At 38.2% G+C, this 24648-nt stretch overlaps 1 long non-coding RNA gene across 2 annotated transcripts in view; it reads right to left on the bottom strand.

Annotated features, from left to right (window-relative positions):
- Positions 1 to 24648, bottom strand: part of LOC139692328 (uncharacterized) — a 202642-nt gene that overhangs the window by 163452 nt on the left and 14542 nt on the right. The window lies entirely within an intron of this gene.

Raw genomic sequence — 24648 nt, 5'->3', positions numbered from 1 at the left:
AAAGGCGACTGAGAAAACATGGCAAGGAGGCTGAGTTGCGTATTATGCTACGATAAAACCGGCAGGAAACCACAGAAATCCAAGCATGTTTGATTTCACGTAAACCATAAAATATGTGTCCGCAAATTTTACCCACAGCCTGCCTCAGGACCTCGTAGCCAGGTTGACTGGTATAGAAAAACACCAAAAACGGCTGATTGGATCCTAACATCATTTGGACGACACAAGCACGGAACGCCTTGTCATGAGCCATTCCCTCAAAAAGGAAATAAAAAGGCGATATTTCCTCTTCCGCTGCTCGTAAATCCCAGGCTATTTCACCAGCGGCAGCTGCAGGCCGGGCACTGCACGACCGAGTGGGCGGATAATCAATGAAACGACCTCCATTGGTGGGGTGAGAGCCGCTTTTGATGGAAGACGATGCATCGCTGCAACGGAAACCTCTCTCGCTGAAAATAAAGGGTGCGTCTTTCGTAACGCCGTCTCTGTTACCCTTGGTACCTCATTATGTGCCTTTCGCGCGACATTGGATGGAAGTCGTTAATGCTCTTATACGGATATTCTCACCTCCCCACTGGGAGAATACGCTTGGTCCGCTCAAAGCATATGCAGTAAACTAGCAAATATTTCAAATATTCAGGTCCTTTATCGCGAAGAATAATTTTATTCCTTTAGAAGAAAGAACGTTATATTATATGGAGTTTTAAATAAATATTTTCCGTATTATCTCGTAAATGACATTCTCTAAATACGCATAATTTAAATATTAGCCGTGTCATTGAAATGACAATTCATTTCATCCTGAATACAACAACAATACAGCTGACATTAATTCAGATATTGAAAAATATATTTTTTTTCAAACTCAACAAAATCTGTCAGCTGGCACTTTTAATAGGTTCTCTATCATTTCACTCCACTTTTTATCACGTAATAATAGTAAAAAAAGGACTCCATCCATAAAACCTCCAGAAATAAGTGCACATGCGATCTAAATACTTAATTTAATTCATACATTTTTGTTACATTTCCATTAAAAAAAGGCTCCTGGAAATGAATACTTTTAAAAATGACGACAACTATAAGAAAATAATGATCGGAAGCAGTCGATAAGATAATAAAAATGCCCGCATTTTTATTCAAAATAAGAATTAATTACTATTTGATCTTTAATTCTTTTAATTTATCTATTGGTTTTCACAAAGAAATTCCTATTTATGACACATTGACTTATTAATATACCTCCTCTTACTAGCAGTACGCGAGTATTATCATTAATTCGCCATGTAATCCACTGTATAGCCAAAAGGAGTCCTTAAATGGATATTTTACGCAGGAAATTAATTGGATGACTTCAGCGTTTTGCCTCAAGACAAGTTGAAAGAGGCCAGTGAAAGAAAAAACAAATGCTGAGCGGCAGAGGAAATTGAAGCCTAAGTCCATCAGGAAGATAAATGAAGAGTACTGAGGAAAATATGATATGCTAGGAGGAGCAAGCGAAAGCCTAGCATGGATGAAACGGGATATAGGATGCGGAAAGGAAGAGAAAACCTTGCTTTTGAGAGGGTCAATAAAGGATAACGCCGCACGACTAGGGGTGAAGTGAAAAACATAACAGGGGGAGAGAGATAGAGAGACGGGGGGGAAGTAGGAAAATTGGGCGGAAAGGAAGAGATTGAGTCTCTTGTAGGTGGGGGAGGACAGGGCAAGAAAATAATAATTTTTAATTACCGGAGTTCGAGGGAGAAGTGAGGAGGTGCTGATAGATAAGAGGATGGTAATAGTGAAGCGAGATAGTGGCAATGAGGTGGGAAATAATGAACAGCAACGTCAAGAAACAATGCACAATAACTTCCGACAAACGAGATATGAATCCAATACGTAAGGTGGGTAGGATGACTCTGAAAAATAAAATACCGAGGACTGAAAGCATGAAAGTCACCGTTGCTTGTTTCCGCCACGTCAGCTCTTTAACTAAGATGATGGCCATGTTATCCCAATTTTACGTACTGAGTCGGGTAAATCAACGGCGAGAAATAATGACATATTAAATAGGTGAGAAGGGAAAGTAAGCGAGGGTAAAGGCGAGAAAGAGAGAAAACACGAGGAGAAACAGACAAATACGTCTGGAGGGTTGGATGAACAGGATCACCAAGGTGAAATCCCAACTAGATGGGAAAGGAGAGATACATGGTGATGCAGAGAGGCAGAATCGGGGTTAGGCGGAAGGAACAGCCGAGGAGAGAGGGAACGGAATCGGGACACGTGTGGCATAAAAGCTCCCGGAGTCGGTCGATTCTTTTCCTATCGGCGCAGAAAAAATATACATCGCAGCAGAAGAGAGTGGAGTGGGAGAAGAAGGGCGGGAAACTGGGACTGAAAAAAGGGATCGGAGGAAGTGACGGATAGGAAAGGGGCCCCGTGATCGATTACTAGGCCCCGGATAACGTGTCCATTAGCGCCCCAGAGTATTGCAATGTTTTGATGGACTCCCCTTCGTGCGGCGATCAAAATAATCACACCTCTCCATCAAAATCTCCCTAACACGCGCCAGAGTCCCTCCTCGCCCAACTTCTCCCACCTCGCATCCCTTCCAAAGCAAAGCAAACCTCTCCATCGCCTTTCATTCAGGCGGAAAAACCTCCGGGCTCGAGCGAGATATCGATAAAATATGAGCGTCTGTGGGTTTATGTGTATTTGCGCATGTGTGGTCGTGGCCGTGCGGAGGCTGGAAAGAGGAAGTGGGTGGCAATCCGTGTTATAAATGAGAGAGAGAGAGAGAGGGGTTGGCGAGAGAGAGCGGGCGGGAGACGGAGTGGATAGAGGGAGATGATGAAAGGGAAGAGGGATATGTGCGTGTGAGTCTATGTGTGTGGGCGTATGTGGGAGGAAGCGACGTTGAATACAACACGAGCGCCATAATTCCGTTTGTCGCGGATGCAGCGGCTCCCGAGGGATTTTTTTCAATCCTCTGAGAGATGGTCGATGTAGAGATAAAATTTGTGAAAAACGGTGGAGTTTCGTTTGAAAACATTTCGCTCGATTACAAATGGACGCTTAAGTCAACATTTTGGCGAGAAGCAGCGTACGCGCCAGATTTTCATCATGGAGAACTACGGGACGACCAATTATAATGCGTTTCAACTTCTTGAGTCTAATAAACATGCGGTGGATATTACCATTGACAACTTAATTCTAAAAAGATTACTGGATATGCCATTTCAATTCAACTCCCTATACATGACCTGAAAATGGTTGTATATTGAAGTGGTATAGTTGAAGCTAGTTTTATATAACTAGCAAATTGAAGCTTACGTGATCACTCATTCGACATGGTACACATACTTATTTTACACACGCTGAACTTAAGGGCTACAGGAAAATATTAAGCACGCAGATATGTTCTGAATATTAAACTGGAACTGACTAAGTGTAAAAAAATGAGCGAAAATCGTTCTTACAAACTATGATTGCTCATATTAGACAAAATTGACCGGAACTGGCAAAAAATTAGGTAACTTCCAAAAGGTTCCTCCATTTATAAAAATCATCATTTGGAACAAAATTCATTCAAAATGGGAGTTTCACGTCCACAGCATATATATATATATATATATATATATATATATATATATATATATATATATACACATTCAAACACGAAATCCCGCCAAACGGCGAATAAATACTCATATATACAGTATATACTGTATATATGAGTATATATATATATATATATATATATATATATATATATATATATATATGTAGAAGCACTCGGACCGGAAGAAGACCTCAGAAAAGGCAGAAAGATTAAACAATATACAATGTGAGGGTCCTTTTACGTTTTTATCTGCTTTATTTTGTGTTCGGTTGATCCGTCCACAATCCCGCCTTATGGCGAACAAATATTCAAAGGAAATAGATACAAGGAAAACTATATATAAGGATAGGAACATATATGAAGGACGAACACAGGAGAGGTGGGGAAAACGGAATCAGGCATATATATATATGCACAGGCAGCGGGATGTTGAAGACTGCAATTGAGGGGAGAATGTTAGGCAAACGAGGAAAGGGAAGGAACAGGATAGGGATGTTGGACGGGATGAAGGGAGGAAGAAAGTACCTAGAGCTGAAGAGGGACCTGATGTAGAGTAGGATGTTGTGTTTTGCTAGGGGCCACAAATTATTTAATTAGTAATTACGTCCAACCAAAAATCTATCTTAACCGGTAGATTACCTAATAATAATAATAATATATGCACACTATATTGAGGAAGTCAGAAGCTAACATATTAAACACTTAGGGGACTCTCACTGCCCCTTCTGAAGTTACCACCCGCCCTCTTTCACTGTCAAACCCTAAAGAGATTTAGAATACGATATTTTAGAAAGTTCATGTGCTGAAGTCCGTTTTCACACCAACGCAAGGCCTGCGGGAGACCTTAATCTCAATTGTTACATATCACATTTGTCAAAAACGAGCTTGAAACCAATATGGCACCAGGAACCCCATGCCCTCAGCGATGTATGTGAAATTGATGTCTTCCGCAAAGCAACTGAAAAGCGGTTTCGGAAGGGTGTTATTGGAATCACACTCCATTTCTTAGCAAGAAGATACCAAAGAAAAAGTAAAAGAATGGGATAAAAGAAAGGAGAGGAAAAAATTTCCAGTTCTCTTCTCCATTTCGCACTTCATCCGTCTGACGTAAACGGGGATGAACTTCGTTTCTTGACACGGTGCATAGTCGGACCGTGGGCATCAGGCCCGAAGCACTCTTTATTCCCCTATTTCCCAATTTCCTTAAGGGAAACTGACCACATATGTGATAACATTTCCTCCTGACTATTTCCTTCTGACCGATGCGACAGATGGACTCGAACCTGGTCAATAAAGAACCCTCTACTTGGAGAGGGAAGAGGGTGGGTCGAGAAGAGAATCGTCCTCGAAAGGACATAAAAGGGCGAGTGGGAAAAAATACGGGCCGATATGCAATGAAACCTGGGGACATACATGAACTCGGTAAGGCGTCATAAACGAAAAAACCGATGGTCGGCCAGAGAGAGAGAGAAAATTACCTGTCAAATTTATGACATCTCCTTTTACCATTCTCTGAATCCAGTTCCAAGAGCAAAGAGGGAGAGGTAGTGCACTGATTCTGAAAGGGTTTCATGATGGACCCGTGCAACCGACAGTTAAATCACTGTTACGTTTCATCTGTTCCTGGTTGATTTTTCATTGAATCATCATCATTCATGGATGATAAAAGAGAAACGAGCGAAATACCAACAGTGCCCATGGGGGTGTAAGGCTTCCCGTTTCCTTATTAATACGCCTGAATGAGTTAATTGCCCATGAAATGATGGGCATTAATTAAACACTATGGCAAATGCACTAATTATTACCGGTTAAAATCCTGCTGTCACGGTATCGAATGTAATTTACACTCAAGTAGACGCCAAAATAGTTACCAAGGCATAATCAGGACGTTTGAGGATGGATGTTCCAAAAAAAACGAACTGCCTCTTTTGCCGTGCGCTACAATTTAACTAGATGACAATTACTGCAAGTCATCACAAAAACGTCAATTGCGTCAACAAAATATAGGTTACATGAGAGGCTATATGAACAATCCAGGTTTAACTGTGTAATATTCCCTGCCCACACTGGTCTCATTTCGGAACACAAAGACTCAGAATAATGTAGCTGTTATGAGTTCCTAAGATTTTTGCGAATACGGTCTGAATACTTCTATTGAAAAAAATTTTAAGGAGGAGGAAGAGAAATGAAAATGAGAGAAAAAGCCATTGGGGGCCAAGGATGAATCGTGAATCAAAATTGAATAAATGTAGAGAAGAGTAGTGGCAACAGTCTAGTAACTACGAGTTAATTCAATAAATAACTGCCAAAACTTGATAGACGCGATAAATATCAAAGTAACTTCCTGAAATGTATTTAAATTTAATATATTGACCCTCTCCATTCAAACACTCATCCCATCTCTTTACAAGTTCTTAACAGAAGGCAGCAAAGAAGAATTCTTTTCGACTGTCGCAGCTACGAGTAACCTCTCGGACTTCTGCACCATCATTTTCAAAACATCGGCCACGCAAATGATTTTTTTGGGGCCCGGACGGTTAAAATCACCGGGGGCTAATTCGGAACCTAACGGTGGATATTTCAAGCGCTCCGAATGGAATGTTTGTGACAGCTTATTGCAGTTTGTAAGAGATGTTTTCGACTTATATATTGACTTACCCTCGTATGAATAAATGGGCCTGAAATTTATAAATAATATGGTCAAAGGATCAAAATGAGGAGAAAGAAGTGGAGAAGCAGAATAAACGCTTTTATGGGAAAAACAAACCAACAGTATGGACACAAAACGTAAGCCTGAAGAATATGCTCACGCGTATCCTTCAGGCTTATATTTTTTATTAATCTAAAAATTGGAACCACTACGGATCTCACGAGCTGGAAAGTCTTCGTTTTTCAGGAACTTCAACTTTGAAAATAGGAAAAATAAATAACAATCGTCTCGTTTAGGACTTGGGAGCAGTGAATATTCGAATTTACAAATTCTACCAGGCTCTTATATTTCTGCTACTCAGGCAGACCTTCACTTTCGCAGAACTTCTTCCTCTATCCCCTCGTGGGCTGATTGATTCGAAGCACAAGGTCTGCCTGGTCTTGGAAGAAATGGGCATCCAGCAAACCCTCCACTAGACGGAAGATCAATAACCGAAGAAGATTAAATATTGAATTCCTCCGAGGAATCACACTTTCCCTGTTGACAGAAGGTGACTTGTGCCATTATCTCTGCGTCAAAAAGTTCAATGAGTAAAGCCAGTCTTGCGAAGGCATTCAGTGAAAACATTCTGGGGTAGAATGCTTTCAGTATGCATAGACAACACTTATAACTTCAACAATGGTTTCGACAACTTCGGAGCGAGGCCTCTTCTATACTAAGGCATCCTTTCTTGATCATTCCGAGAAATACGAGTTATAGTGTTTCTACGCCTAAGTGTTTTCTCCTGAAGCTGATCTCTGGAAAATCACTTCGTGGAAACACGTAACTTGGCAAGAAGGTCCCTGATGTTCGATTAATCCCCATGAACTCAAGTAAACGGTTGTTACTAGATTAAGTATCACATCCTTTGTCAGATCTTGGCGAGGAACTGATTTTCGGCAAATAACGACAGGGTGTGATCTAAGTGTTCTTTCTGTAATGCGTGCGTTGACTCCTGGCGTGGGTCCACTTGTTTTACCAAATTTTTCCGTTTTATGCTGGCAATATTAATTAATTCCTTTGGCGTGAATCACAGGCAAAGGAGTTTTTCTCCACCCTTTATAACTTTGGAAAATATTTATCATGAACAATGTACGACTCATTTTTGCATAAGTTTTAGGGACGAATGCATTCGGGAGAGATTGTTTTCATTAGTAAAGAAACACGCAGAAGCGAAAATAAAAATTTATATTTATGGAAACTAAATTTCAATGCACTGCCATTAATAAATATTTCAATTTCTTTCCAGATTACCTTCTCGTTGGATTTCATTTAAATACTCTCCCACATTTTCCACTCAAAATGTTTGATGGAGCCTCATCTAAAAGTCTAATGTCTAATTCTTCCTTGAGATTGATGAAATCAAATCAAACACGGCTCAGCTCTAACTTAAGAAAAGAGTTAAAGGAAGCATGGCCAGGGAAACGCCCGGTGTGGGTTAAGAAGTTAGCGTGGGGCTCCTAAGAACAGGATCTAAATTTTAGGGGTAATCAAATGATATGCCGAGTAGAAAAGGTCGTTTAAACAACAAACATGGGACATAAGAAAAGCTATAAGTTGGAGATACTAGTTATGAATATTCGGTCTACAAAACGAAATGAGATTAATTTTCTCATGTAGCATTTTTCTTTTGCCTTTCCTAACGCAAAAAAGTTTCCCTCAGTGGAAAATCAGCGGACCTGAACGTTTAAGTCGAGTTTTTCGTCATCCATGATATTTAAATTCGAATACTACGAAAATTAAGACAATCGTGCGTTTACTATAATCTATGATCTGTCCAAAAATCACAAAGCCAAAATATCAATAAGGAAACAAATTTTGATAATAGGATACTATAACCCATGAGTTATGAGAACATTTACTTTCCACAGAGTATCCTTTCAACAATGAAGTGAAGCTGAAAGCACATAGTAAATTGAGAGGGAATAGCAAAAATAGAATGCAGATTTTCAATGACCGGTCTACACTCAAATACTCACTTAATCCCACCGGAAATGGAACACATGGAAGAATGTCCATTTTAAATGTTAATTTTGCTCCTATTCTAATTAATACATGTGTACAATATGACCGCAGGTTCATGTAAAAACGAATTCTGTCATTTTTGTTCACTTCAAAGCTTTTTAACTATAAATTCGAAGAAAATTCCTTTTTAGGCTTTTCGCAGAGAAACAACAATCAAAATAAACTATTAAAAATTCATGGATAAGACACCGTTTAAGATATTAAAATCTTTGCTTTTCATTTTAAATACTCAAAGACCGACCAACTCGGAATTACTGCGTTGGCAATAAGTTTGCTCTCTGTTCATCAAAAATTTCAACATTTAGATCGAGTTTTGCATCATGCTTTGGCCATTAATTCAAACGTTTTGCGCTCTACTTTGGGAAAATCCATGATCACAGCATGAATAAACTTTGTATTTTTTAATACTAAAATTTATTTCACCACTACCGGTTCTGAAGCATAGGGGACATCATCAGGTATGATGGATCTGATGACATCGCCTATGTGTCGAAACAGTTAGTAGTAAAATAAAGTTTAGAATGGAAAAATACATGTTTTACTTATTCAGCGGCTGTGGTTATTCATTAGCTTTAATTCCTTCCCTAGATTCACCCATGTGAAATTTAAATAAGTTAACAGTAAATTTTTATATTTAAATCGTAATAACTTTCTTAGCCTTAGAAACACCAGTTGGCTTTAACTTTGTAAAGCTATTAATTCTTGTTGGGTAGCTTACTAACAGGTACTCAGTGGTAGGAGGTACAACAAGGAAAAGGCAGTGTAGCCACGAGCTGAGACTGCATCCCTACATGTATGTCAGTTCCGATCAATCACTAAAGAATAAAATATTGTACTCTCAAATTATAAAGATTCGAGGATGTGATAAAGAGTAATGAAAAGCGAGGAATTCGGATGCGGATTCCCAGTCAAGTGAATGATTATTACATTTTGAAATTTCAGCATTTCAATCCGTGTTACCGGATGACAACGCTGAAGTACCTGCGGTTTTTTGAATTTTAGGGGTTTGATTACTCCACGACGGCTGTTTTTTCCAGCAATGCACCCGTCAGAAATTCCCTAAAGACAGGATTCTTAACCGCTGATTTTTTTAGGTGCGTATTCTATAAAAGGTTCGTTTCATATAATTTGCCAAAATGTATCATGAAAAAAGCCTTCAATTGCTACGAACTGGGAATTAAAATAATTGTAAAAAAGACAAAATAGTAAGGAATGTTCCTCAGGTTACTATTTATCCCAATGGTTAATTGAATGGTTAATTTCAATGGCAGACCAAAATGTTACACTTAAGATTGATTCCTGTAGTTCCTAAAGGAAAACATTGATACTTAAGAACACTGCAAGGATACTAACTCTAACCGATAATTTTGATACTTAATCTTCGTTAATTTTGATCTCAGGCATAACATAGTTTATTAGTTTGAAGAAAAGCCTACTATAAATATGAGTTCGAAAAATTAATAATGCATGAAAAGAAATTTTAACTTCGTAAACGTATAAATGGGATTCTCTTGAACATGAAGCCGAATAAAATGGGACGTTCGGCAATGTTCCTTACGGAAAAATGGTAAAAACATTTCAGAATAAATAAAAAAAATCGAAAGGTTAAATTTGTCTCTATATTGAGAGATGCGTAGAGGGATGGGAATAAAAACAAGTCTCAACCAAACACTAGAATCCTTGGGTAACATTGGTAAAAAATACCGAAGCAACCTACCAGAGTCACTATCTTCTATTTACATCAAGTCAGCCACACGCATTCCCTTAGCTGGCTCCACTCCCACACAGTTTCTCCATCCATTTCTCTTTCTTTCCACGGTTCGCAGCGCCGGCGCTTATCAATTCACTCAAAGTTGGTATTGGCATTCTCGAGGGTTCCTGCATGCAACAGCTTGGAAGTTGTTCCAAGAACTTCGGAAATAAAACAATTTCCTAGGGTAAATCAGGCGGGCCATCGAGAGGAAATGTCTGCGAGGGGCGGGGGTCGTCAGTGAAGTGCTCTCCAATAAATGCGACGACTATGCAAAGGGAAATTTATCTGCGCACCCTCAAGCCTCTCCCCAAACTTTTCATAGCCTCGATATCAATCTACTGCGGACAGCAAGATTTGAGGCACAAATCCCACGTCAACACAGCATTCCAAAATTTAAACGCGCTAAAAAAGGAGATTTCCGAGAGTATCTGTCCGGGATTAAGCTCATCAAATTTAAGAAGATCGGGTAGATTCGTTCATTACCGGAAAATTATTTATAAAACAGATAGGGATAGATTATTTTGCGAAAGACATTATAAAAAAGAGGTTTTTCAAACAACTAATGAAGATGGTCTGATATCATTGTAAGAATTAATATTGGCATATAAACTTGAATTGGAGTCTGCTTCTACATGAGTACTTCATTTTGTACATCTTTAACAAAAACCTACAGTGACAACCGAGTTGAAATTTGGATAGAGGCGTGCATGTAAGTTTAATGCAAAAATATGTTGGAATCAGTTAAAAATAGGAACTTCGGGCTGCTTCGGATAAGTAGCTATGGCAATCAATATTACCGATACATAGAAAAAAGTTGAAAGAGGGGCGCCATTTATAATGATGAGGATTTCCAAGGACAGCGTTTTTCTAGTTAGAGATAACCATTTTAATATGACGCACAGGAGGGGGGACAGAGAGCACCAAACAGCACGAGCGATTGCAATCTCTACGGGAAACTACAGTGAATGCAGCAAACCACACAAGAGTATTTGTCATGAAATACGTACCTTTCGATGGGACAATTTTCTATGCAGAAGCCATTGGCCATTACCTCTAACGTTAATAAAAGCATTAGAACAATAACGATAAATGACCTCTTTTTTGCTCAGCAGTTCTATAACGTTTAACTTATCTAGAAATGGCTATCTATAAAAGAGCACCACCCACGGCGTAGAGACATGATAGCACGCAGACCCCGTTTCCGTAGCTATTATTCCTTAGAATTTGGTTATCATGTGCATATAAATTGTAAAATCTGTATGTTAACTCGAATTACAGACGACAGACAAAAATTTCTTTTTTAGGTGCACTTAAGTAAGACTCAAGCTATTGAGTTTAATGTAACGACCACACCTTGTCACCATAAACGATACTTACACTCTTATGGTGTAACACATACGTTCTCGGGTAATTCACATAAATAGTAGCGATGAAGAAATAATGCGAAGAGGAATGCTATAAGAGGAAGAAATTGCTGAGCAGATCTTTGAAAAAGGAGCTGAAAAAGATATCGGCCAAGTGTTACATTTGTGATGTGATGTTGAACGGAGCAGAGACGAAAACTTTGCGCAAACGCGAGGTGAAACGAATTAAAGCCTTCAAAATGTGGGTCTGAGGAATGAGGATGGAGGGAATTAAATGGGAGGATAGAGTAAATAATGAGGAGGTGCTAAGAAGAACTGGAAAAAAACTAGAATTGATAAATATAATCAAGGAAAGAAAGGTTGATTGGTTCGGGAATTATAGAGGAGGACAGAGTGCCTGTGCCAGAAGTCTGTGTTAGAGGAAATGATAGAGGGGAAGAGAGGATGAGAGAGAGAGTTATATGCTGTTGGACATCATTAGGGTTGGGAACAATGCGAACAATTGAAAACAATGGCTCAAGATAGAACGATATGGAGGTCAACCATGAGTGGACCTGCCCAGCGGCAGGACAACCAATTATGATAATGATGATTCCTCAGTATACAAATACCTGACCCCGTGAACAATCAGTGAATTATTTGAAAGGCTTAAACAGGACACGCCTACAAAATGCCGTTACTGAAGAATTCTGAAGAGTTTTTCAGATCTTGCTTTATTAGTCATTATGAGGTATTATCCAACGTTCTCCTATGCATGACTCGCCAAGTCTTTTGCCTGCTCGGATTCTTTACCTCAATCCAGGAGCAGAGAAGCTGTTGAGTAGCGGATGACGACTCACCATTCTCCTACGTTCCCTCTCTGGATACTTCACTTATAAGAGCCATTAAGCATAATAGGGATACTCTTTACGCCAAAACGACTTCTCTAATGGGGTGGACTATTAACGACTTCCAAGCATCCTAAGAATGAAAAAAACTGGCTGGACTGCTGACCGTGGAAAAAAATATAAAATGCTTCTAGAGATGTAAACATTATAATTATGCACATACAACTTTTTAAAAATAGCTGAAATATTTTAGCTTGATTACAGGCGACAGACACAAATTGTTTTTGTGCATACTTAAATAAGAATAATGCCATTGAGTTAAAAGTGAGGACTGAAACTTGGTCACCATATGTAGTGCAATACATACGTTATCGGGTAATTTACATAAATAGTAGAGGAAAAGAAATAAAGCGAAGAACTTGATTAACAGATAAAGCTCAAAATCCCACAAAATTAGATGAAAATCGAAAAACACGTTAATTTTTTTTAAATAATCCATTCATTAAAAATGTAAAAGCTCCATTTTCAATAATCAACATCGAAGAACCAATTTATGACTTTAAAATCAGTTCATATTTTGTTTTATTCGGTAATGAGTACCACAAGCATTGAAGGTAGATCCTTCCAAATTTTAGCATTTCTTCGGGGATTATGTGATGAACTTCAATAACATAGTTACAAGGCATTTTCTATTGCTACAAAAGCACACCATGGTCATACACAACAATGCAAATAAAATTTAAGCAAGCTTCTTGCGAGAGAAAAAAATTCGAAGCAGCAAACAGACAAAATGAGAAGCTGTCAGGCAAAGCTGAAGAGAGTATAACGGAAGGATCGCTGCAAAGCAATTACCCTGCACTGAAAAACGGATTTCATTCTTGGCGTAGCCTCGTGAACATAAGGAAAAAAATACAGCAATTTTGACGCCTCAAGCCAAATTTGCAATTGAAAGAAATCTCTTCACCACTCTCTTTCCCGTGCCCAGTATTTGCATGAAAAAAAGGTCCACGCGATGAGAAGGCTGCGAGCAACGAGAACATTGGACAAGGGCTAACACGAGAAATACATAGAAATTCATCGGAAGAGAAAACGGAAAAAAAGGAAGGTGAAAGGCATGACTTCCAGATTTAATGCATTCTTGGGGAAGAAAATGGCGGATAGGGGCAGGGCTTAAAGGAAATATCAGTGAAAAAGACAAATGAAGAAATATGCAAACAGGGAATTAAACTCACATATCATAAATATTACACGTAGAAATGAATGAAAAACAAAACATACAGAACAGATAGATTATTATAACTACAATTAAGTACATAATTACTATAACTACGGATAGATTTTAAAAACTACATAGGTGAGTGTGCTTTCTTGGCGTTTCTATGTTTTAAAAATCTATATCGGTGTGTGTGTTTGTTTATACACACACACACAGATATATATACACACACACACACACACACACACACATATATATATATATATATATATATATATATTTATATATATATATATATTTATATATGTGTGTATATTATATTCAAACACGAAAACCCGCCATATTTATGGCAGGTTTAGAAGCTGAGGGTACCCAGTGACGTCACACGTAACCAAAACCAGACCATGCATTCAGTAGCTGAGAGGTCAATCCTCGGAGCTACGGCTCCCCGGAATTTAGATACAATTAGAAATTATTGCATATGTCTTAGCAACATTGTTAATTTTTATAAAGCAATTTTTCCGCCCATAACATGAAATTATAACCACCAATTTAAACTGAATAGATTTATGACGTAAATAAATTACTAGAAATTAAAAACAAACTCGAACTTAAGGTATAGAATCAAAAATGGAAAAAAAACTTATCTGAGAGTATTTTACAGCAATGGTATAATTGCATATTAGTTTTGGAAATTCTTGGAACAATTCGGACAACCCTAATCTTAACACTTTTTATGTACCTCCTTTTTAATTTGCATTAATCTGGCCTACAGTTAGTCATTAAAGATTCTTCTTAACTAGAAGATATCTATGGTCGTAAAAATAAAACAAATGTATTATAAAGAATAGGCGACAGAAATATAAATTATCAAGTTGTGACACACTCCTCCAAATGGAGTAAAAACTTGACATGGTGGAAATACCATCGATAATAATGACTCTAATTACCTTAATTTGAGATCGGTTGCTCTTCTTGATAAAAGTGAAGGTAGAAACATAACAGGTTTCCACCAAAAATACTCGACATTTTAACGGATGTACAACTGCTATGCAGAATACAAAAAAAGTAACGCCATATTATTATCCCAAGGGATAGTGGCTTATCATCAATTTTATTTACTCGTGCTGATTAAAAAAAACCAAAAGCGACCTTCTTGGGTAATATATTCCGGCGATATGTCCCCATATATATCTCCATACGCAAGTGACCAAACCATTTTTCTCTAGCAAAAGCGTTAAATAAAACTGTACACATTTTGCTACTAGGATAATTTGATTGTAAAAGAGAAAGGTGCGACAGCATTACTAGCTGGATTGCAATTTATTTTATTCAAATCAGCTAAGTATGCTGCCGCAGCCTGTAGATATTTAACTACAATTAAGTTTAAATAAATTAGTGAATAAAAGTAGCCCCGTGAAATTCTTTCAGCTAAAGAAGAAGACCTATGAAGTGGAATATAATTACGCAAGCTGGATTTGAGAACAGAAATGAAGCGAGTATAATTTTCCGGGAGAATAACTTCTGAGAACAGATGACCGATGGATGCAATCGAGGCGATTTCTCCGGTGCCATGAGAAGTATCAAGATCGAGATAGCCGTTAAGCCTATGGAGATTACAGGGATACAGGTGTGCAAGCGTAAGACCAACTATTAAGGGGAAGAGGACAATTATTATTTCAAAGATCTAATCAAAAAGGGAGGAGGATAAGAAAATTGTCATAAATACTCATGGATCTACAACCCCATCATCTGACCAAAAGAATGGAACATAACGAAACGAAAGGGGATACATAATGATAGAAATCAATATGAAGTATGAAAACTAGTGCCATATAGTGTCGAGAGTCAATGCCAACACAGGAGATGAATAACGCCTGGGGACAAGCGTATTTATCAACACAAGGGTATTTTAGTGAATCAGAGATTCAGAAACCAAATGAAAATAGTACAAAATGAATGATAACAAAACTCCCAAGCGGTGATATTGACTGTGATCTCTGTAATTCCTAAATTTAAAAAAAAGAATTAAATATCGAAGTACAGATAGCACACCGAAAAACTGGACTCTAGAGGAGGATTTGGAAAAAGAGATTGATTGAGGCCAAGTAAAGGAAATAGGGCACAATTGTACGTAACTTTTAGAGTTGAAAATGAAACAGAATTTTTAAATGTATCACGCTTTCCAAAGAAGTACAGTCATTCATTCACTTGATCCCAAAAGAAAGGAAGCAAAGAATTAAAGAGAAATAAGAAAAAGAAAACAATAATCGGACAAAGAGAATATAAAAACTATAATAAATGAAATTAAGCAAAAGGCAAAAGAAACCAGGAGTGTGAAGGAGAGCAAAAAACGAACTGTAATGAGAGACTGTAACAACCTACAGAATAATGAGAAACCACTTAAAGGCATAAGGCAAATGACGAAAGGCATTATGCATTGCAGGACAAAGAACTGAAATGATAATGGGAATGAAGATAAAGCGAAAAGACAAAAGGAGTACATGGAAACCCTACAGAACCGCTTCCACGAAGGCACAGGAGCGTGCCTCGTATTCCTTGAGGAACAACACTATTTGAAGAGGAAAACGACTCTGATGAACGCAATAAACGACGCATTGTACGGAGGGTGGAATTCGATGCAGCAGTTGATGACCAGGGAGTAAAACAAGCACCGATTGATCATATCGCCTCATATCTTACTACTCAATGCTAAGCACACAGACCAATTAGCATAATTTTATTTCTAAAATTATCAACCGTAAATATACATTAAATTGCAGGTCGACGAGAACATAATCAGAAAATGATAAGGGAAAAATTGCAAATACTTTTCAACAAAAGATAAAAATAAGATCACCCACAAACGACTGGAATTTCAGATTTAAATGACGACCGGTTCTAATTTTGGAAAAGTCGTTGCACATTTTCTGTGCCATTCCTGCCCCTCGGAAATAAAAAAAGTGAAAGTAAGGCCAATAGCCACTCACTGAACTTGTTTGCTTGACGAACACATTCGATTGTAACAGAATATTGCCTACTTTGAAAGAAATAGCAGCATCTAACATTAGTAATCCACAGTCTAAAAACCTTTGCCTTCATCAAATCTGCACTAGGCAGTTAAGAACCAAGAACATGGTGAGGGAAGGCAAAACTGCGGCAGTTTCACATTTCCCTCATTGCACCACTTATAGTTAACTACGCCATGAATATAAGAAATGAAATCAAAGTATACGCTGCATGAACAAACATCCAAAACCAAAATCATCAATATGTTGAGCTTTTTCGACAGTGCCGTAGTGCCTGAGAAAAAAAATTGTTTACATAAGAAACTCGGACGAATTGCTAAATTAAAGAAGGTGAAGAACATGTATATCCGAAAGACTAAACGAAAGCAAATATCAAAATTAAGAAAGTTAATCTAACGACAACACTTATAAGAAGGGATGAGCTAACATGGTGCATTTGGAGAGGCGCCAGACAAGCATGAGGAAAATTGATAGAGTAAAAGTTAACGCAAAACTTCAGAGGAACATCCCGATATTACACAATGCCAAAAATTGAAAGCGATTAAATATGAGACTCAAATATACACCAATTGGACAACTGCAAAAGATTTGTAATACTATGACCGAAGAAATGATGAGTGGAAATTCGCATACTAAACATATTCCTTATTTTATTTGTTATCAATACACTAACATTCCTAATTTAACCGCTTGCTTTCGATGCTTTTCCGAAATTTAGTGAAAAAATGGATGAAAATATGAGACGATTATAAAATTTGACCAAAATTCTATGAAGAAAATGTATTAATTCGTATTACTCGGTGGGCAACGCAGTCACGATAGCGAATCCTGACTCTTGTGGTTTTATAGTTCGTAGAATTCATGAATCTTACGACCGATTAATATCAATAATAATGATTATGCATAGAATGAAAAAATAATAGGTATAAGTTCAGAAAAAATGAAATGACAAAGGAAAGTATCCTAAAAATTTATCACCTTTCCTTAACGCATTCTATAAGAGCAGATTTATTTCTACTGAACATACATCTAATGCCGAACCAAAGTATTCTTCCTGCACACCAATTATGGCCTACTTCAACCAATTTCGTTTTAATGGATATTTGCGTTATTAAAATGCACACGAATGAAGATCTAAAGCAAATTGTTCCGAGCACCAACTGTCACCTTCACCACCTTGGGCAGAGTGCAGGCTAACTGAGCGCTGTGATTTATCTCACTCAGCCAGGGACAGGAGGGGGCTGTTGACTCAGCTAGGGATCCGGGAGAAGTGGACCCAAAGTGTTAGGGGAAGGAAGGCGATGAGGGGAAATGAAGATGATGGAGCAGGGGGGAGAGGTGGTGGGGGTGTGGGAAGGGGAAATATTAAACAAAGTGACGAGCAGAGCAACAAGCAATTCATTACCTTCTGGAAGTGAGCATCTTTTCACAACTATCAGAAGCGTTGCATATTTACTGAAAGCGTTTTTACAGGACCGCAAGTAGTCAATTAAGTTTATCGATTAGCAATATGTTAACTTAAAGTGAGCTAATTATTCTGTATTCTATAACCTAAATTGCACGCTATGTGCGATGGCACTTTGGGTGATTACTTATGAAAAAAGTGGAAGTTGAATAATATCGAATACTTGAAAAACGAATTAATAAAAGAGCTTTAGTAGCCACATATTGGCTTCAAAGGGGCTTTTGGATAACAAAAATTTAGGCAACCAATAATTAAGATATCTTTGCTAGGCTTATACTTTGCCATACGTCTAGCTCGGTATATTTTCAAGCGAAAATGAAGATTATATTAAGCATCACACAAAACAATTAACATTTCCTATCCATCCCAAGAGATTCAACCCCTTAGTTCTCAGACTATTTTTTTCATGCGTAAGCTCCGAGATTGAGAACTTAAACGACAAGAAAGTAGGCAAAATGTTCAACCAAATAACTTTAACTGGCTTATGAATATTGTCATTTGGACTTTCGTGAAAATATTTGCCGTTATTTAGGGTTCTAAATTGGTATAAATGGTTTTATTATGATAGCAATTATATTTAGAATTCCCAAGATATCCCTTACAAGTATGCATAAAATAAGGTAGCTTTCTCATTGAGCCTAATTTAAGACTAACTGATATTCATTATCTCCTACAGTATTCCCTGAAGGCTTTGGGCGCTGCGATGAAAAAAGATCTGGCATTAACGGTCATAAAATGCCTGGGTACAGAGGGCGGAAGAGGAAGTGTCATCAAGCGCTGCTTGTTAAGCAGTTGCCATCAAAAACATTTCTCAATAAAAACGAACACAATCCCAGTCGCAATTGATAAACTGTGGATTTATGTCTATTGAAGAGAAAAATAACCTTAAGACACTAAATTCAATCCGATAAGCCTGTTCGCATCCTACTATTTTTCAAACAATACAATTCACAATTACGATAAAGTTATACCCACCAAAAAATGAAAACGAATCGTAACACTTAGCAGAAAAAGTCGTACAATCATAGTAAATATGCAAAAAAAAACTCTTTTCAGTAGTAGGACAATGCTTAACCAATTCATTCCATGTTTTAACATTTAAAAAATTAAATGCATGAAATTTAAAAATAAAAAGCAACTCAATGCGAGATGAACGTGGTTGAAATAAACTTAGCACAAAGGGTGGAGAAATAATAGTGTTTATACATCAATGATAACTTTACAAACCGATATTTTCACACGCGAATACTTTGAACATGGAAGAGGGAAGAATATTTTAGGTATAATCGATTGCTCCCATGTCGAACAGAAGAAAATGAGGGAAGGAGAGGGGTAGAAAAGGGAGGGAAAGATGATGGTGGGGGAAAACGAGAAGAAAAGAGAGAAAAAAATATTGGGGCGACGGACGAGGAAATGGAGATGGGAACACAATGGAAATGGATGGAATGAGAGGGACAGGGGAAAGAGGACAGGGGAAAACGATGGGGAGGCTGGGGGAAATGGGGTCGGGCCCGAGTAGGCTTTGGGAGGATTTTTTTTATTGCGGGATTGCGGTCGAAGAAGAGGGGTGGAGGGGGAAGGGCAACGAGGAGATCTGGAATGGATCGCGGCGGTGATTGACATGAGCGGAAGTGGAGGATTCCTGCGTCAGAGCGGGTGAGAGAATGGGGAGATGCGGCGGGGTAGGGATAGAGACGGCGACTCATTTTACTTGTGCCGGGAAATGTACGGAAAGAATTGGAAAAGGGGGAGGAAGAAAGGGATGACTCTGGAGGTCCAATGAATGGCTCCGCGTGGAGGAAGGAAAAAATACTTGTATGGATTGAGATCGAGGACCGCGATTATTCCGACAGTTCCTTGTTTGAGCTCCCCGGTTGCGGAGCAGCTGAAAAATGACAAAAAAAACTAGTCCCAATTTTTCAAATCATTTATTCAAAGGTTTAATAGAAATTTTTCTTCAGAGTCGAATATGTACAATGTTCCATGGGAAATAACGAAATAAAAGAGTCATATCTTATTCTAGCTAATGTAGCAAATAAAACTTCTGCAGGAGTTCCAAAGAAACTGCGGGAGATGCCGCAACAGTAACTTTTAACGGAGTCATCCGCTAATGTGCATTTCAACGCAATAATTTCAGAGTGTAAAAATCATTCGCCTTAGTCAAGGCGAATGATTTTTACACTCTGAAATTGTTGCATTCTGCAGGAGTGTTTCGAAGTTTAAGTTCGCGAAAGTCCTAGGTATATTATCATAAATTTTCTTTCGATAGTACTTCATGCAGATCCAAAGTTCTTTGGACTTAAAAATAATGCGTTTAACCTTTCCATAAATCAACGATTCTAATCCCATTTATCAATTAGGAACAGCAAAAAGTAATGTAATGTGAACTACGTTGTCACCTGTTTTCGAGCTGAAGAAGAAATGAAGAACACGCAAACGTATTCTTTTAAATATACCATAGGTCAGTTGGGTGAATAAGAGCATTAATCACGGTCTGTTACCATGACTTGTTCAGACTAGTCTAAAATAACTAAAAGTATACTGAGCAACACCAAACCAATATTATTTATGGCGATGAGACATTTCAAAATATTTTATTTACTATTTTGTAATTTAGTCATTTAGTTTTATTTTAAACTGACGATGCAAAACAATCCTTTTAAAGTGATATCCTAAATCTAAGAGTATCTCTATAATCTCTCTCCCAAATCTCATCTGCATAACTATTATTTAAATACTCCAATAGAGCAGTAGTAGAACTACATATTCTAGTAATTGTTTAAACATTTGAACAATTCATACAAAAATTTATTTGATATTCGCTGAGGAAAAATATTTCTAGATACATTTAAGACCCTTCCATCAGCGAATTGCACAAATAGAGAGAACATGACCTTGAGCACAGGTTGTAAATTGCAACCAGAAAATATACTACCTTGATCAAAAAGTTCCCGGAATTTATTCATTTCAAAAAAGAAAATTAAAAATACAAGTTTATTCATCTAAATCTATATTGTCCCCTTCAAAGTAATCCCCATCGACTGCAACACACTTATGCCAGCGCTTGATCCAATCCTCGAAACATTTTTTATATTCGGTTTTCGGTATGTCCATCAGTGCTTCCTGCGATTTTTCCATTACTTCCTCTCGGCTGCTAAAACGCGTTCCCCGTAATGGTTTTTTAACTCGATTGAACAGAAAGAAGTCACAGGGAGCCAAATCAGGTGAATTCGGTGGCTGTTGGATGGTATTTGTTGCATTTTTCGTCAAAAAATTACGAATAATGATAGCACTGTGCGACGGTGCGTTATCATGGTGCAAAATCCACGAGTTTTCTGCCCACATTTCTGGTCTCTTTCGGCGAATTGCTTCACGCAAACGTCTCATAACGCCCAAATAATACTCTTTGTTTACTGTCTGGCCTTCTGGCAAAAATTCATGATGCACTACACCGTTGTAATCCATGAAAACCGTCAGCATTGCCTTCTTTTTTGACTGAAAACGACGTGGTTTTTTTGGTCTCGGCTCATTTGGTGAACGCCATTCACTTGCCTGATGTCTGGATTGCATGTCGTACTCATAAACCCACGTCTCGTCTCCAGTAATGATCCTTTTGATGAATGTGGGATCGGATTCAGCCTCGCAAATCATGTCTTTTGCGACGTCAACACGGTCTCTTTTTTGCATGAAATTGAGGTCCTTTGGCACCAACTTTGCTGCTACACGACGGAAACCCAAATCATTAACCACAATGTCTTGGGCGGATCCATAGGCAATGTTCAAGTCCTCCGCTATTTCTCTGATGGTTAATTTGCGGTTATTGACCAACATTTCTTTTACTTTATCAATTTTTTCACCGACTTTCGATGTCGATGGTCTGCCACTGCGTTCATCATCTTCGATTGACTCACGACCACTTCTGAACCGCTCGTGCCACTGGTAAACGACCGTTTTTTTAGAGAATCGTTGCCGAAACACTTTTCCAACATTTCCAACGTCCGTGCGCCACTAAATCCGTTTTTTACGCAAAATTTAATACAAGTTCGCTGTTGCAAATTTAAATCCATTTCTGCAATTGTAAAAAATCGCCAACACACACAGAGATAGATGTACTCTTGGCTACGTAACTTTTGCAAATGTCAAGTTATGACACTAAGATTTAAAGGGAATATCAACAACAGATGTACCAATTTAACAAAAAAAACAGAACTCAAATCGGAACGATGGGAGCGCCACACGGTGGTTATTCCGGGAACTTTTTGATCAAGGTAGTATTATCTGGCGAATGAAGAGCCACCCGCTGCTTATTAGAAATGTCTCACAGCAGCTTTCCTTTTCCACTCAAGAGTAGTTCTTTTTCCATAACAATCCGTAAAAAACGACAGTAAATAAAAATATTTCAATTTTCACCCCAATTACCATCACAAAACTTCCTCTCTTCTCCATGAAAGGCACTATAGATTGAAAACGACAATTTTCACAATGAATCACAGCAAAAACATTCTACAATAGCAGTTCTGAGTGGTCTAGAGATTCTGCGGAGAATGAGAAATTACAGCCATGAAAAATGTAAGTGGTTAAACTTCAACTTTGACGGAAGGCTAGTTGCATATGTGATTCATTTATTGATGGTCACACATCATTATATTTTTCCTATACGTGTCTGACTCGGGAATATTCAAGCCACCACAGTAAACTCGATATCACATCAACAATCCAGAGCGAAACAAACAAAATACTGGTCGCAATCTAACGGATGAATGTTCACTAATACGAGGAAATTCGCCTAGAGCTCTTAAATTCACCTTTCATCGGTAGCATCAGGTTATGAAGCACAGAGGTATTCATCTAGAAATACCAATTTATGAGGATTCTTTCGAGCGGCAACATCCAGTTCGCATGAAACTCGGAATTGGTAAAAATATTTGGCTAATTGGGATACCCGGATTTCCATTTCGAGTAAATTCAAGGAATTCAATAGGAAATTTTTATGATTACGTTCCCTCCCATGGAATACGACCTTGACGTGGTGGAAGGGCTTGTGCGTTCTAATGACTCCTAGAGCTGTGCAGGCGGGAGTGATGATAATTGCTCCTGGTAGGGTCACTTATGCCAGATAGGTCGAAAGTTAGGAGCCAGACGAAAGGTAGCCCACGCATCGTACGTTCATCAGTGAGGCGGCTCCAAAGGCCTCTGACCCCAGTGGGGTGGCCATTAAGTGATAGTGTCACGTTTAAAACACTGTTTAGTAAGGCAACAGGAAACCACATCAATCATCATTCCCAAGAATATAATGATGGACAGCATAGAGAAAATGAGTCCTGCCGACGACGGGACTCGGCCCAATCGGCCGTGTGTCGTGCCCGGCAGCGGGAGAGGCAAGCTTATGCGGTTGTCATCTCACAAATCCCTTGCAAAGGAAAACCAACAGCAGCAGGACAAGACCCAAAAGAAGATGACCAATTAGTTAGAATAGGAACTTGGAATGTTAGGACAATGTTGAGGACAGGAAAATTGGAGAATGTTAAGCAAGAGATGGAAACAGAAATTATAGATATTTTAGGTTTATGCGAGGTCAGATGGAAGGATGGCGGGGATTACTGGAGTGATAATTATGGAATAATACACAGCGACGCGAACGAGAGCCAACGAGGGGTGCCAAAATATTAAATAAAGATGTAGAAAGAAGCGTAGTAAACATAGCACAAGCAACGGATAGAATATTACTAGTAGAGATAAAAGCAGAACCGACGAAATAGGTCATTGTTCAGGTATACATGCCACCGAGTAATCATAAAAAGGAAGAAGTTGATGGGATATGCAATCAGTTAGAGGACATTATCCCGCGTGTTGCTATAGGGAAACATTTGATAGTGATGGGGGATCGGAATGCGACCGTAAGCGAAGAAAGAGATGGTGATGAGGTCGAGCAATGACCGCGAGGAAAAAGAAATTGAGTTCTGCAGGAGACAGGGGTTAGTAATCACCAACACTCGGTTTAGACACCACAAAAGGCTTAGGTATTCATGGAAAATACTAAGTGACTCAGAAAGGTATTAGTTAGATTATATTATGGTTAGGCATGGATTCAAGAACAGGGTGATCAGTTCGCATAGCTTCCCGGGAGCGAATGCTGCGGACTATGACCAAAATATGGTTGCTATGAAGCGTAGCGTCCGTTTAAAAAAGATAAGGCTGGGGCGGCTGGTTAGGAAATTAAATGTAGAAGCATTAACTGGAATAACTTCGTAGGAGTATTAGCAGGCTATAGAGAAAATCATTGATGAGGGTAAGGAACTGAGTACTATAATAGTATACTGACTTGATGTGATCAAGTCAGACGCAAGTAAGGGAACACAATTATTTTCGTAAAATTAGATTAAAACTTTTAAGCCATCTTAATATTTAAGAATATGAATTTTCGAGATTAATATTTGAAATTTTTCTTAACTTATTAGGCCAAATTTCAATTTTTAAAGGTCACAACTTCACTGAAAGGGGCTTATCATTATGGAATGTTAAAAATCTGCCTAAAAAGGCATTATCAGATAAGACACTTATTATTATTAATATTATAGTCTACAGTTTAACGTATATTTTGAATGAACCTAAAATTAATACCCCTAAATCTCGCCCAACATACTACCAGACTCCATCCTATAATAAAATCTTTTTC

The sequence above is a fragment of the Hetaerina americana genome, unplaced genomic scaffold (genome assembly GCF_022747635.1).
Source record: "Hetaerina americana unplaced genomic scaffold, ioHetAmer1.1.p SCAF_1, whole genome shotgun sequence".
Classification (NCBI taxonomy): Eukaryota; Metazoa; Arthropoda; class Insecta; order Odonata; family Calopterygidae; genus Hetaerina; species Hetaerina americana.
This window is presented reverse-complemented; position numbering and strand designations above follow the sequence as displayed.